The sequence below is a fragment of the Sphaerodactylus townsendi genome, linkage group LG08 (genome assembly GCF_021028975.2).
Source record: "Sphaerodactylus townsendi isolate TG3544 linkage group LG08, MPM_Stown_v2.3, whole genome shotgun sequence".
Taxonomy (NCBI): Eukaryota; Metazoa; Chordata; class Lepidosauria; order Squamata; family Sphaerodactylidae; genus Sphaerodactylus; species Sphaerodactylus townsendi.
The window spans coordinates 10,298,409-10,312,104 of record NC_059432.1 but is presented as its reverse complement, the minus strand read 5'-3'; the positions used below and the strand labels follow the sequence as shown (position 1 = coordinate 10,312,104).

The 13,696-nt window shown below is 47.3% G+C and overlaps 1 protein-coding gene and 1 long non-coding RNA gene across 3 annotated transcripts in view; one reads left to right on the top strand and one right to left on the bottom strand.

Moving 5' to 3' along the window:
- Positions 1 to 2,176, bottom strand: part of CSGALNACT2 (chondroitin sulfate N-acetylgalactosaminyltransferase 2) — a 59,689-nt gene extending 57,513 nt beyond the window's left edge. Inside the window, exon 1 of one of the 2 annotated variants that reach the window (XM_048506384.1) lies at positions 2,043 to 2,176. The gene's annotated coding sequence lies outside the window, so the exon portion shown is untranslated. The remainder of the gene's footprint in view (positions 1 to 2,042) is intronic. The other variant, XM_048506385.1, reaches the window with a different exon arrangement.
- A 2,012-nt stretch (positions 2,177 to 4,188) lies between these two features.
- LOC125438155 lies at positions 4,189 to 9,561 on the top strand. The gene is made up of 2 exons (XR_007245298.1): positions 4,189 to 4,257; positions 9,383 to 9,561. It is a non-coding gene; the product is annotated as an uncharacterized LOC125438155 (long non-coding RNA).
- The last annotated feature ends 4,135 nt before the right edge of the window (positions 9,562 to 13,696 follow it).

Below are 13,696 nucleotides of genomic sequence, written 5' to 3'. Positions count from 1 at the left end.
TTAAAAAGGAGACTATTTGAGCACGAACATCATGTCCCATTATCCCCCTTAATGTAGGTAGTGGGGCTAAACATCTTTACCAATTAACTTCTAGCCATAGCAAGATGCAACACCCAGCAAGATGCAACCTACTCCCTCGGCAGTAACATCTGGGAGACACTGAGAAATTCCCTCTCAGGAGAGATTATGTGCATGCAATATGAAATGCGTTGACCCTGTTGTCCATATATTGTTATACTGGCCCTTTTTCAATACAATAAGGGTACATATGTTGTCCCCCTTAATGGTTAAACGGGAGGGTCTTTCTGATCGACACAACATTTCCTTCCTATTGAATAATACTTCTCGTGCCATAACTGAATTAGTTGCCAAATTTCTACGTAATGTTACCAAACTGTGATTGTAAATGATCGGGGATGTTTGATTGTACAACTACCGTGTTTCCCCGAAAATAAGACAGTGTCTTATATTAATTTTTGCTCCCAAAGATGCGCTATGTCTTATTTTCAGGGGATGTCTTGTTTTTCTGTGTTCTGTTCGTTGGGCATGCTTCCAAACAAAAACTTTGCTACGTCTTACATTCGGGGGATGCCTTATATTTCGCACTTCAGCAAAACCTCTACCACGTCTTATTTTCAGGGGATGTCTTATATTCGGGGAAACAGGGTATTTATAGATGGCAACTATAATTTTTTTTCTAAACCCGGTGCCCTCTATTTGTATCCATTTATGCCCTATTTTGTCGTGTCAATAAAGGTCTATCAACTGATTAAAAAAACACTTCTGGACAGAACGAAGAAATGCGAACTCAAACCCATAAGACAGAAGCTAAACATCGATTTAAAGACGTCCGAAGAAAAGGCATCCTATAAACGCTTGCAAGAACAGCCCCATCAGTGCCTGCTGAGAAGTTATTGAGGCGGGATTGCTAGCAGGCTTTCAACTCACATTTTTTCCTCTTCCCCGGAATGCTTCATCATTAGGACAGACATTTCGAGCCTAAATTAGCAGTCCCGTCTGCAGAATTTTAGGGCAAAGGGGGGCCATTGTAGTGCACAAGGCAAGGGGCGGGACCCCAAAATACCAGCCCCGTTATTTGCATGGAGGAGGAGATGAAGGAGGAGAAGGAGAAAGGGAAGAAGAGGAGAATCACCAGGCTTTGAATTTTTCCAGCAATGAAAAATGTGTGTGTGAATGGGGGGGGGGGGGCTTAAAACAGGATGGAAATGCCCCCCCCCCTCCACACACCCACACACCCACAACTGCCTTTTCAGTGCTGGACAAAGTCACAGCCATCTAGAAGAGTGGTGAGAAATGGCCTAACGGTGAAAATACGAGGCTAGTCGGAGTTGATCCAGATGCGCGTGGTGGTTTCTTGTGTGTCTTCTTCTCGTTGTTGTTTTAATTGTTGCGCAAGACAAGACACTCTTTAACGGCACAGTCTAGTGGGGTATATCGGGTAGGACGGGGTCAGGAGCGACAGATGGGGCGCTGGGTGGGTCGGAACGGATCTGGGATGCACTGCGATGTATTGGTTGGGAATTTAATAAAGGTTTATTCCCGGGAGGGGAGGGGAGGGGGGCGGGAGAGAAAGAAAGTCAAAGCCACTTGGCCGGAGACCCTCCCCTTCCTCCTTCTCCCCCTCCCCATGCTGATGATGGCATTTAGGGGAGGGTCCCCTCCGCGCCTCCGCGGGTGCGCTTCTTGCGCTCCGGAGCAGCCCACCCACCTCCAGCCCCCGGGAAAGGCCGGACGTGAAAAAGGGTGGGGTGGGGTGGGGAGGAAAGCAAGCGAAGGCGGCGGCCCCGAGCTGGCAGGAGCGGGTCCGGCTAGGATGCGTGCAGGTGTGCATGCGAGGACACGCGTCCCGCTCGCGCGCAAACGCCCCAGCGGACAGGGCAGGGAGGAAAAGGGGCGAGTTGAGACTTTTGCAAAATGGGGAGGGGGAGTCTTGGAGGGGGGGGGAGAGGAGGAGGGGGAGAGGGGAGGGGTCCGGGGGTCCCTCTGCAGGGGGAGCCCCCCCCCCCCACGGCGACACTCACCGCGCCCCGCCTCGCCTCCTCCTCCGTCCAGCCCTCCGGCGGCATCCGCGGCTCCCTCTCGCGCCCCTCGCAGGCCGCGCCGCCCCGCAGCCGCCCCACTTCCTGTCAGCCAGCCGGGAAAGGAGGCGACATGGCGCCGCCCCTCGGCCCGGCCGTCAGGGGAGAGGCGTGGCAGCCGCGGAGGCCACGCCTCCCCCTTGACATCCCCGGCCGAGGGGCGGTGCCGTGTCGCCTGCCGCCTCTCGCGCGCGTGCGCGTGCGCGGGCCCTCGGCTGGGGTCCCCTCAGGTGCGAGCCTCCAAGTGGGAGTCCCAGGAGGGCGTGGCCAGGTCAATAGGAAAGGGAGGGGGGGGGTGCAGCTGAAGTCACCCAGAGAGCCATTGTTGTGTCACCATAAGGCTGGAGGTCATAGGCTGTGGCACTTGTGCATTTGCTAAGTCGGCCGTGTAGACACTTATGGGACTGGGTCTCAGTGCTACCCCCACACACCTTCAAGGGTTTCATCATCATCATCATTATTATTATTTTTATTATTATTATTATTATTATTATTATTATTATTATTATTATTATTATTATTATATTGATACAAAAACAGTTAGACGCAGCAAACAAGATCAATATGCTGGATTTTGTATTACATCACACGTCGGACACTTCCCACATCTAGACTGCGGTAGATGCATCGACGTATCAATGGCGCAGAGCCGAGGGTGGCTCTTTGCAGCTGGGATATAGGGTGATTTTGCTTCAGCCAATTGTTTTTGCGTCCGCCTGTCTTTTAGGCACGGCACCCAGTGTGCCGATCACCACTGGGACCACCTTTACTGGTTTGTGCCAGAGTCTTTGTAGTTCAATCCTTAAACCCTCGTATCGTGTAAGTTTTTCCAGTTTTTTTATTATTATTATTATTATTATTATTATTATTATTATTATTATTATTATTATTATTTGATAAACCGCCCACCCCCGAAGGGCTCTGGGCGGTGTACAGCCAAACCACAACTAAAACAATGTCCACAATAAATAAGTGATAAATAGTTAAAATACATAACTCAGAATAAGCAGCATACAGCAATAAGTGCATTCATTAAGTCCTTGAAGGTGCGTGGGGGCATCACTGAGATACAGCCCCATGAGTTGGCCATAGGTACATAGATATACTGTGTCTCAGTAATGCTCCGATGCACCTCCAAGGATTTCAGGAATGTGCCTATTATCCTATAAGAGAAATCCTTGACGTGCGTGGGGGCATCACTGAGATACAGCCCCATGAGTTGGCCATATAGACACTTATGGGGCTGTATCTCAGTAATGGTCCAACGCACATTCAAGGGTTTCATATGAGAGAGACATTTGAAGGCGGCTTTCAAATAAAGTCAGGAAGATGCTACAGAACTCCATTGGGTGTGGCAGCTAATTTCCTTTTATTTTTAGATGGATCTTTCTTTTATTTGTTTTATATATCTTGAATTTCTTATGCATTTTATCTGTGCTTTATCTGTACTTTTTTGTAGTTTATTTATTTTTTTATTTTACTGCTCAATGACCATAAATATTCATTCATTTGAAGGTGTATTGGGGCATTATTGAAGTGCAGTCCCCTCAGTGTATATATGGTCGAGTTAGTACATTCACAACTTGCACAATTTATGTCTGCTAGCCTTATTGTGTGCCCACAATGGCTCGCTTGGGTTCCCCAGGAACGACATCTTGTCTCCAGGCAACAGAGATCAGTTCCCTTGGCTTGGAGGAAAGGGATGTGCGTGTTTTGGGTGGGGGAGGGGGGCCTCTTTGGCATGGTACCCCACTGAAGTCCCAACCCCTGCTTAAACTAAGGTGGCCAGACGTCCCGCTTTTGGCGGGACAGTCCCGCCTTAAACCAATTTGTCCCGCATCCCACGGGGGTTTTTTTCTGTCCCGATTTTTGGAAGTAGCAATGCCAAGATTGCCATGCTAGCGCCTGCTCGGTTTCCTCAGCCTCTGTCACAGGGCGTGAAAAAACCAGGGAGCCTCTAAAAGGCAGTAGTTTCCTGTGGCGGCGCACGCGTGCCCTCGCCCACCCTGGTCCCGGTTTTAAAAGGTGACAATCTGGTCACCTTACCTTAAACCTTTCCCTCCTAACAGATACCGGCCTCCTGGGGTTTCCCCCAGATTGACAGCTCATCTCCAGACCACAGGAATCTGCTCCCCTAGAAGAAATGGATGCTTTCAGGGTGAGCTTTGTGGCAGTGTACCCCACTGAGATCCCACCCCTGTTTAAGCCCTTCCCTCCTGCCGATGCCAGCCTCCAGGGGACCTGGGGAATCCTGGGAGTCTGCAACCTGTGGCTCTCCAGATGTTCATGGACTACAATTCCCATTGGCCATGCTGGCAGGGGCTGATGGGAACTGTAGTCCATGACCATCTGGAGAGCCGCAGGTTGCAAACCCCTGCCCCAGCTGATCTTCAGGTTACATAAATCAATTCCCCTGAAGAAAATGGCTGCTTTGGGGGTGAACTCCCTGGTGTTGTACCCAGAGGTGGGATCCAGCAGGTTCTCACCAGTTCCCGAGAGCGGGTTACTAATTATTTGTGTGTGCCGAGAGGGGGTTACTAATTGGGTCTGCTTTTCCATTAGAAATTCCATTGGATCCAAAAATCATAAAGTCCTGTTGTTTCCTATGTGGCTGGTTAGCCAAGGTAGAAAACGGGATAATTCTCCCTTGTTGGGCTGTTTTAAAAACATGTTTTAGAAATATGGTAAAGTTCCTTGTTTAAGGAAAGTATCCTTCTTTTGATTTCTAGAAACAAAATTAAGTATTTGAAAGTATTAAGTATTTGACAGGCAGTCAATTAGAGGAGAAGTAGTTGTTTCTGTTGGCAGTAGACGATAGGACTTGCTATAATGAGTTTAAATTATGGATGGAAAGATACCAGCTGGAAATTAGGAACTTTTTTTTTACAGTAAGAGTTTTTTACAGTAACAGAGAAATTATTAATGCCCCGCCCCCGAATGCCCCGTCACGCCCCCGTCGTGCCCCACCCAGTCCCATTGGCGCTACGCCACTGTTTGAATCCCACCACCATGGGAACCTGTTACGAAAATTTTTGGATCCCACCACTGGTTGTACCCCACTGGGGTCCTTGTCCTCTTCAATCTCCATTGCCACATCTTCAGGAATTTTCCAACATGGATCTGGGAATCTTATCTCTAGGGTAACCTAGCAACCCTACACCTGCCCCCCTGTTCCTATGTATTTTTTACTGCCCCCACCCTCAGTACAGGTAGAAAACATTACTAAACAAACTGTGACCATTTCATGCAACTGAAGGACATTAAAAAAAAAAAGACGCATACTCTGTGTTGTAGCAGTACTTAGCAAGGTACAAAATGTTTACCTCCAAAGCATCAATTTTTGCTGTTTGGGTTTTGTAACTGTGCCACAGGGCTTGAGTTCATACTCGCTGTAAAACAGAGTTTTCACAAATTCAAAATTTGTAAGCAAATGATCTAAAATATTCCTGCACAGTTTCTTTAAGGGTTTTTTTTAGTAATATCAGCACTAAATAAATTCTCACCCAGGACTTTTGCAGAAAACGCATTGCCAAAAATGTGAGAATGCCTTTCTCTCCCGCTATTGTGCAAGATATACGGTAGTTTGCACCAACATCAACGGTGAACCAAGTTTCCTTGTTTTGTATTAACAAACTATCCAGATCTAGCGGGAAGTGAACTTGTGTAAATATAAAAACTCCAAGACTTTCCCAATCTGGATCTGGCAACTCTACCCTCTCGTCCCCTGCCAGTGACCGAGGGGGAAGGACTGGCAACTCTATTATGGGATGTAAGAGGTGTTACCACATGCACAGCTGCTTATGCAAAGCTACCAGGGTGGTCTGGTAGCTTCATCACAGAACACAGAAGCTTGACTCTCTCTTGCACACATACACACATAAACTTCACCACAGACTATACACTTTGCTTAGGGTTCCCAGCCTCAATATTGGGCCTCAAATTCTCCCATATCCAGACTACAAAGGATGGTCCAGGTTTCCTGATCTTATCAGATCTCAGAATTGAAGCAGAGTCATCCCTGGCTGTGAAGATCTGGCCGCTTGAGAGAGTGTAGTCTATGGTATACCACAGAGTCTAGGGAAAACAGAAGTCCTAGAGTATCGTCACATCCCCAATCCCTAAGCTTGGCCTTCTCCAGGCACTGCTTCGCAAGCTGGAATTTACAACCCTAGGCTGCCACCAGGAATGTCACCCTCCAGGTGGGAGGGCTCCCAGAAATACAAGTAATCTCCGGAGAAGACACATCAGCTCCCCTGGAGAGAATGGCTGCCTTGTAGGGCGGGCTCTGTGGTATTATACCCTGCTGAGCTCTCTCCTCTTTCCAAACCCCGCTCTCCCTGCACTCCACCCCTCAAAATCTCCTCACCTGGACTTGACAACCCAATAACACCAACTCCAAGTTGGGGAATCCCTGGAGTTTTGGGGGCAGTGCCTGGGACGGGGCTTGAACCAGGCACAGGACCAGAGGTGGGATCCAGCAGGTTCTCACAGGTTCCCGAGAGTAAGTTACTAACTATTTGTGTGTGCCGAGAGGGGGTGACTAATTGGTGATTTTGCCACGAGATTTTTGCCTTAGTTACGCCCCTCCTCTCAGCAGTAGCGCGCAGAACTTGAAGCAGTCTAGCAGGCAGTGCACCGGCGTGCGTGGTAGCCTGCGCCTGCGTGCATTCGTTTCCCGCCCAAGGACCGGCGCAGCGGCTGCATCCTTGCCACAGCCCTGCCCAGGAATGCCCCGCCCCCTAAATGCCCGACCACGCCCCCATCATGCCCCGCCCATCCCCATTGGCGCTACGCCACTGTTTGAATCCCACCACCATGGGAACATGTTACTAAAATTTTTGGATCCCACCACTGCACAGGACTATAGAGAATTTCATTGTATTTCATTATTGTGAGCCATCTTGAGCTCCTGTAATGTAGAAAGATGGCTGATCATTGCTTTTAATAAATACGAACCGAGCACCACCCTACAAAGCAGCCGTGGTGTGGAGATCTAGAGTTGCAACCTGGCGTGGATACCACCTCATACACACAAGCACCCTATGTTGCATGTGAGAGATGTTGCTACATACTCACCTAAAATCATCTCGCAGACATATATCTAGTGGTGGGATTCAGCAGGTTCGCACCACTTCGGCAGAACCGGTTGTTAAAATTGTAAACAACTAGTTGTTAAATTATTTGAATCCTACCACCGGAACTGGTTGTTAAATTATTTGAATCCCACCACTCCATATGTCATCTTGCATAAGTTGACTCACGATACACAACCATCTTTCAAAAGATACTGCTCTATTTTGACACGCATTGTCCTATGCGTGTATCCACTAGCTCAGGGGTCGGCAACCTTTACCACCCAAAGAGCCATTTGGACCCATTTTCCATAGCCCCAAAGATCTACCGAGCCACATGATGTAGTTCATACTCCGGTTCGGCCCCTCCACTCACCTTTCCTTCCAGCGCTGCTCTTGAGGGCTGGAGGGACACGCCCACGCTACCCTCCAACCTCCAGGCCATGTGGAGCTGCAGTATCAGGCTGAAAGAGCCGCATGCGGCTCGGAGCCGTGGGTTGCAGACCCCTGCACTAGCTATTGCAACTCACCACACAATAATAATAATTTTTAATACGAACCGGTACTAAACGTACCAACTTCATCCATTTGGGTGCTGTGTGGTTTCCGGGCTGTATGGCCGTGTTCTAGCAGCATTCTCTCCTGACGTTTCGCCTGCATCTGCGGTTGGCATCTTCAGAGGATCCTCTGAAGATGCCAGCCACAGATGCAGGTGTAACCCCCATGCTCAGAATGGGTTGACCCAGTAAGGGGTGGAGACTCAGAGCAGCACGAGGCAGCAGACCTCATGTAGTTGGAGGAGACAAGGCTACCAGACTTGGACCTTGGTTGTATAAGTCCTTAACACCTTGTTAAGGGTTTCTTTTTGTGATTGTAATGGGTGAGAGTTCTCCTGGAAACCTTCACCATGTTGAAGCCTGTTCATCAAGCCCTTGGAGTCTTCAGGAGCCAACCCACTTGCAAAGAAGAAATGGACTTGGCAGTATCAGTAGACTGTAAATATAAGGACTTGAAAATGCAACCTGAACAGGACCTTAAAATGTGATGTTAAATGTTGATGTTATATGTTATGTGTTAAGAAAGTAAACCATTTTGTTTTTTAAATTTTGTTGTTGCAAAATCATTCCAGGTTCTGCTCCACAGAACCCACAAGCTGAGGTTACACAGGCAAAACGTCAGGAGAGAATGCTGCTAGAACACGGCCATACAGCCCGGAAACCACACAGCACCCAAGTGATTCTGGCCGTGAAAGCCTTCGACAATACAACTTTATCCATCTTTATTTGTGTTGTATATGTATGTTGTGAATCTCCCTGAGTCCTCCGGGGGAGGGCAGTATACAAGCCTAATAATAAATAAATAAATATCGACGTGTTACTTTGTGCACAGTTGTCTCACACACGTACCCATAGAGGCAGGCAACCCCCTGCATCTGGGGTGGGTCCCGCTGCCAAAAAGGGGCACCATCTCACTTCATCAACATCCCAACATCACTTTCTGCGGTGGTTATGTGCAGAGGGTATATCCTTTTGGGATCAAAACATACAAAAGATATTGAAAATAACAATGGAGGGAAAGCCAGAAGTTTTTCTGTTGGGACTAATGGGAGATTCCACCCCAAATCAATATAGACTGCTTTTCATGTACATGTGTGCGGTTGCAAGGGCATTGTATGAGTAGAAATGGAGAGATGAAAAAAATCCCAGCAAAGGAAGATTGGATACAGAAGGTCACAGAATACTCGGAAAAAGCAAAACTGACAACTTTATTAAGAGACAGTAATACAGAGAGATTTGCATCAAACTGGAAACCTGTTACAATCTATTGAAAAAAATATGGTAGAAGAGAAATAATTGCAGCATTTGAGATCTAAAAGAACAATCAGATTTTAATAGAATATTAGAAGAGATGAAGTGTGTAACTGATAAACTGTTCCGTTTTAAGTAGATTTATGAACCTAGAAATGCATTAGAATTCAACAATGAAACAGCAAGAAGTCATTATTTGGTATTAGTTATAATAGCTTCCGTGATGGTATGGGATATGCTTTAAGTCTTGTGTGTGTGTTTATTTTTCCTTTCTGTATTTCATATTTTTGGGTTGTATTGATTTGGTGGTGGTGTGAAAGTATATAAGGTGGGGGGGGGGTTTGTATGCTGAGAAAATTTTAATAATTACATTAAAAATCCCAACATCATTTTCTCTCTACAGGTCATTGAAGGGGGCTTTCTTTGTGTCCAGCATTTTCTCTCTGGACTGTCCCTGTTCTCTCCCCAGATTTCCTGAATAAAACGTCTGTGAAGTGAGGATCCACGCATTACAGCTGAAGAAATGGGCTCTTGTCCATCTAAATTTACGCTGCAATAAAAACGTGTGAGTCTTTGAGGTGCCACAAGACTCTGGTTTATTTTTTTAATCTTTCCTTGGACATCTCCCCCTTATGTTCAACTCCAACGGCAAGATAATTCACTGGAACGGACTGCTAATATGGCTCTTTTTCAAGAGTGTGAAAGGCTTCACACCCTTTTATTTTTATTTATTACAGTATTTTTGATGAAATTTTCTCATCAACGCTCACACTGCTTCATAAAAGTTAAAAGCCAGCCATAAATAACAATAAAAACAATTTGCTTTCACACTCATTAAAACCAGCCACAACATCCCGTCTTCATAAAATTTCCCTCCTAAATAATTGCTTTTTGTCTCGTGTGAAAAATAACATTTATGTGGGTGCCTTCTTGGCCTCATTAGATGTGCCACTCCACCAGCCCCTATTTGCATAACAATCTTGCATGGCAGACCAAGATTATCCCCAAACTGCAGATATCCAGAAAAAGTGACTTGTAATAGTGAGTGATATTTGAACCAGAGATTTCGTGGTTTGGACACTAGTGCTGTGGTATTTCCATGGGGAATTAAGCAGTAGTAGTAGTAGTAGAAGGAGGAGGAGGAGGAGGAGGAGAAGAGTTGGTTTTTATACTTGTGTTAAAGTAGTCCTCCAAGCTAAATCTTCCATTGGAAACAATGGGAAACTGAATCAGATAGATGAAGGGGCCCATAAAAATTTGGACCCCTGATCCAAATTTTTCCAATCTTGGGGGTTCTTCTTTGGAGAATCACCGGCAAGTGTGCTGCAAATTTGGTGCCTTTACCTGAAAACACAGCCCCCCACTAGACACGAAAAAATTCCCTGTAGACTTTAATGGAGCCCAAAATTTTTGGAAAAAATATTTGAAAAAAAGGGGGGGGGGGAATTACTGGTATGTGTATTCGGCTTTTTTCGGCTTTTTTGAAAAATTTCAGGTTTAATCAATGTGAATCTGAAAAGCAATGAATACACACCCTAATCCCAACTGCCAAAATCTCTCCTCCAGGGATTATCTCAGGACTTAAGCAGACCTGTTTGCCCTTTCCCCCTTCAACTGATATACGACGCCCTTCATGAACTTGGACCGTCACACCTGCGAGGCTGCCTCTCCCCCTATGATCCGCTATGACAGTTTCACTTATGTCTTCTGCAGGTGCCAACCTGCAAATGGGGGGGGGGGGCAAAGGTGGGATCCAGCAGGTTCTCACAGGTTCCCAAGAGTAGGTTACTAATTATTTGTGTGTGCCGAGAGGGGGTTACTAATGGGTGATTGTGCCACGTGATTTTTGCCTTAGTTACGCCCCTCCTCTCAGCAGTAACGCGCAGAACTTGAAGCAGTCTAGCAGGAGCTGCACCGGCGTGCGTGGCAGCTGCGCCTGTGTGCATTTGTTTCCCACCCAAGGACCAGCGCAGCGGCTGTGTAAGGAATTCCATAGACGCAGAAATAAAAGGCTTTGGTAATGAAAGTCCATTTATTAAGACATCTTAGAAAGCTCAAGTACACGCAGTGGCAGGAATGACACTTCCCGCCAGAAGCACAGGTTATAATACCATTCACCCCATCCCCCCTTCCTGATTCCCATGGGAACGGAGACTTCATCTCCCGCGCAAAGATAAAGTCTCCGCCGATGCATCTGGCCCATCGCCCGGGCTGTGGAATGCACTCAAGGTTACTTCACCATCAACACCATTGAATCCTTTACACTCTGCCTCCCTAAAGAAGACCCCTTCCCCAGGTTTATGAAAGGTGGAAAGCAGAAATGAGGGTGGGGGCTTCAATGTTTTCAAAATAAGCTCATTGATTATAACCAGACGAATATCCCACCCAAGAAACTAAATGTTGCAAGCGTTATGACAAAGCGAGAGTCCAGGATAAGCGCCACTCTCAGAGTGCTTGTAATATCAATAATAGTCGGAGGGGCCCTCCGGTCGGTCGTACAGGCATCGGAAGCTGGAGCCTCCTTGAGCAAGCTGGAATGGAAGACAGGATGGATGTTACTATGAGAGTTAGGCAAATCTAAGCGGGCAGTGACATCATTAATCACTTTAGTAATTTGAAAAGGTCCCACAAATCTCTTGCCAAGTTTGGAAAATTTATGCACGCCTCTGAGATTTTGTAGATAAATACACCCAGAGCCTACACTTAGAGGGAAATCTGAGCGTGTTTATCCGCTTTGCAGTTTTGGGAGTCCTTTGCTTGCTGTGGCTGTCTGGACCGACTTCCATCCTCGGGCTAGGGATGAAATCCATTGTTGGAATTTGGGGGTCCAACTAAGCCGCGGTAGTTGTGGTAACGGGCGGGAAGGAGCCGACTCAGACACAATTTCAAAGGGTTTTTGTACTACTATGAACCGCATTATTGTATGCATTCCGCGAAAGCGGAATAAGCTCGCACTACCCGTCTTGGTGGTAGTTGGTGTAACAACGTAAATACTGCTCCTAGGGTTCTGTTCGCTCTCTCCGCCTCGCCGTCACTTTGAATGCGTGTAGCGCGATGCCGGGCGGCTCCCAACAATCCCAAAAGCGCTTTCCAGAACTTTGAGATGAATTGGGGTCAGCGTCGGAGACCACCTTAACGGGCGGAATGGAGACGGTAAACATGTTGAATAAACAGTCGCGGCTAACTTAGGAGCAGAGGATGGAAGCACATGGAATAAAATGGGCTTGTTTAGAGAATAAGTCTACCACCACCCATAAAACCGTGTTGCCATGACTTTCTCGGCAAATCTGTAATGAAATCCCATGGAGATGACTTCCCCAAGGGCGAAGCTACCGGAGAGGTTCTAACAGTCCATGGGCTTTTCCGATGGTTTTGGCTTCTGCACAAACCGAAAGCAGCCTTCCACGTAAGCCTCAATGTCTTTTATAGCATTGCGCCGCCACCAGAACTGCCGGGCTGGGCTAAGTGCAGAGTTTTCAAAAGCCAAAATGTCCAGCCGAACGGGCATCGCGTGGCAAGCTTCAAGAACTTGTTTTCATAGAGGGGAGGTACGACTAACATTCCCTCCGCCAAACTCCATTCTCCAAACGCAATTGGGAGTCCCCTTCAGCCGCTGCTGGGGCTCATGCAGTTCCGCTTCTCCTCCAATTCCCGCGGGAAAGGAGAGACGAGACTGGGAACGGGGGTGGAGGGAGGCGGGCGTTTTCAGGATCGGTGACAGCCAACCCCAACTGGGAGGGGGGAAGAACGTGCGTGGAATGTCTCGCAAGGCAGCTCCACCCTCCTCGGTAGGCGCGAGCTGGCCAGCCAGTCGGTTTTCCCAGGAAAAAATGGACTGTAAATGAGAAACGAGAAAGAAATCGCCCAACGGTTGTTTTATGGACATCTTGAGGGGGGGTGGAAAGAGCTGCCAGGTTTTATGATCCGACCAAACTTGAAAGGATGCTTAGCCCCTTCCAGCCAGTGGCGCCAAGTGGAGAGTGCTGCTTTGATGGCCGCAGTCTCCTTGTCTCCCACAGTCCAGTTGAGTTCGGCACCAGAGAATTTTTAGACAAATAAGCACACGGAACCAGTCTACCATCTTTTATTTTTTCTGCAACAGGGCTGCCCGAGTGCTTTGTCCGAGGCGTCCACGTGAACCACAAACGGGAGATCTGGGTGGGGTGCTTTTAGGATAGGTTCGGTGAGTAAACGCAGATTTTAATAGTTGAAAGGCTGTTTGACATTCCTCCAGACCAGAGAAGGGGGGCCCCGGCTTGGCGGATGTGAATCTTTACCTTAGTGCAGAGGTCTGTGAGAGGAGAGTCAGTTCAGCAAATTGGGGTATAAAATCACGAGCAGAAATTAGCAAAACCAAGAAACGACTGGAGTTCTTGCGGCTGGTGGGGGGCAGGCCATTGGAGGACTGCATCAATTTTGCAGGATCCATTTTAAGCCTCGGGCGAAGATCCGTAACCCAAATAGTCAATGGAGGTCTGATGAAACAGCATTTGGAGAGTTTGGCAAAGAGTGAGTTGTCAAGCAAGCTTCTAATACCTCTCGGACCAACATTTCATGCTCTTCTATAGTTCGCGAGTAAATTAAACGCCATCTAAATATACAACAACTCCCTTGTACAGTAAATCATGGAGCATTTCGCTGATAAGGGCCATGAAAGTCTGGGGCCCCACTTAACCCGAATGGCATTATTAAATATTCAAACTGTCCAAACTTTGTA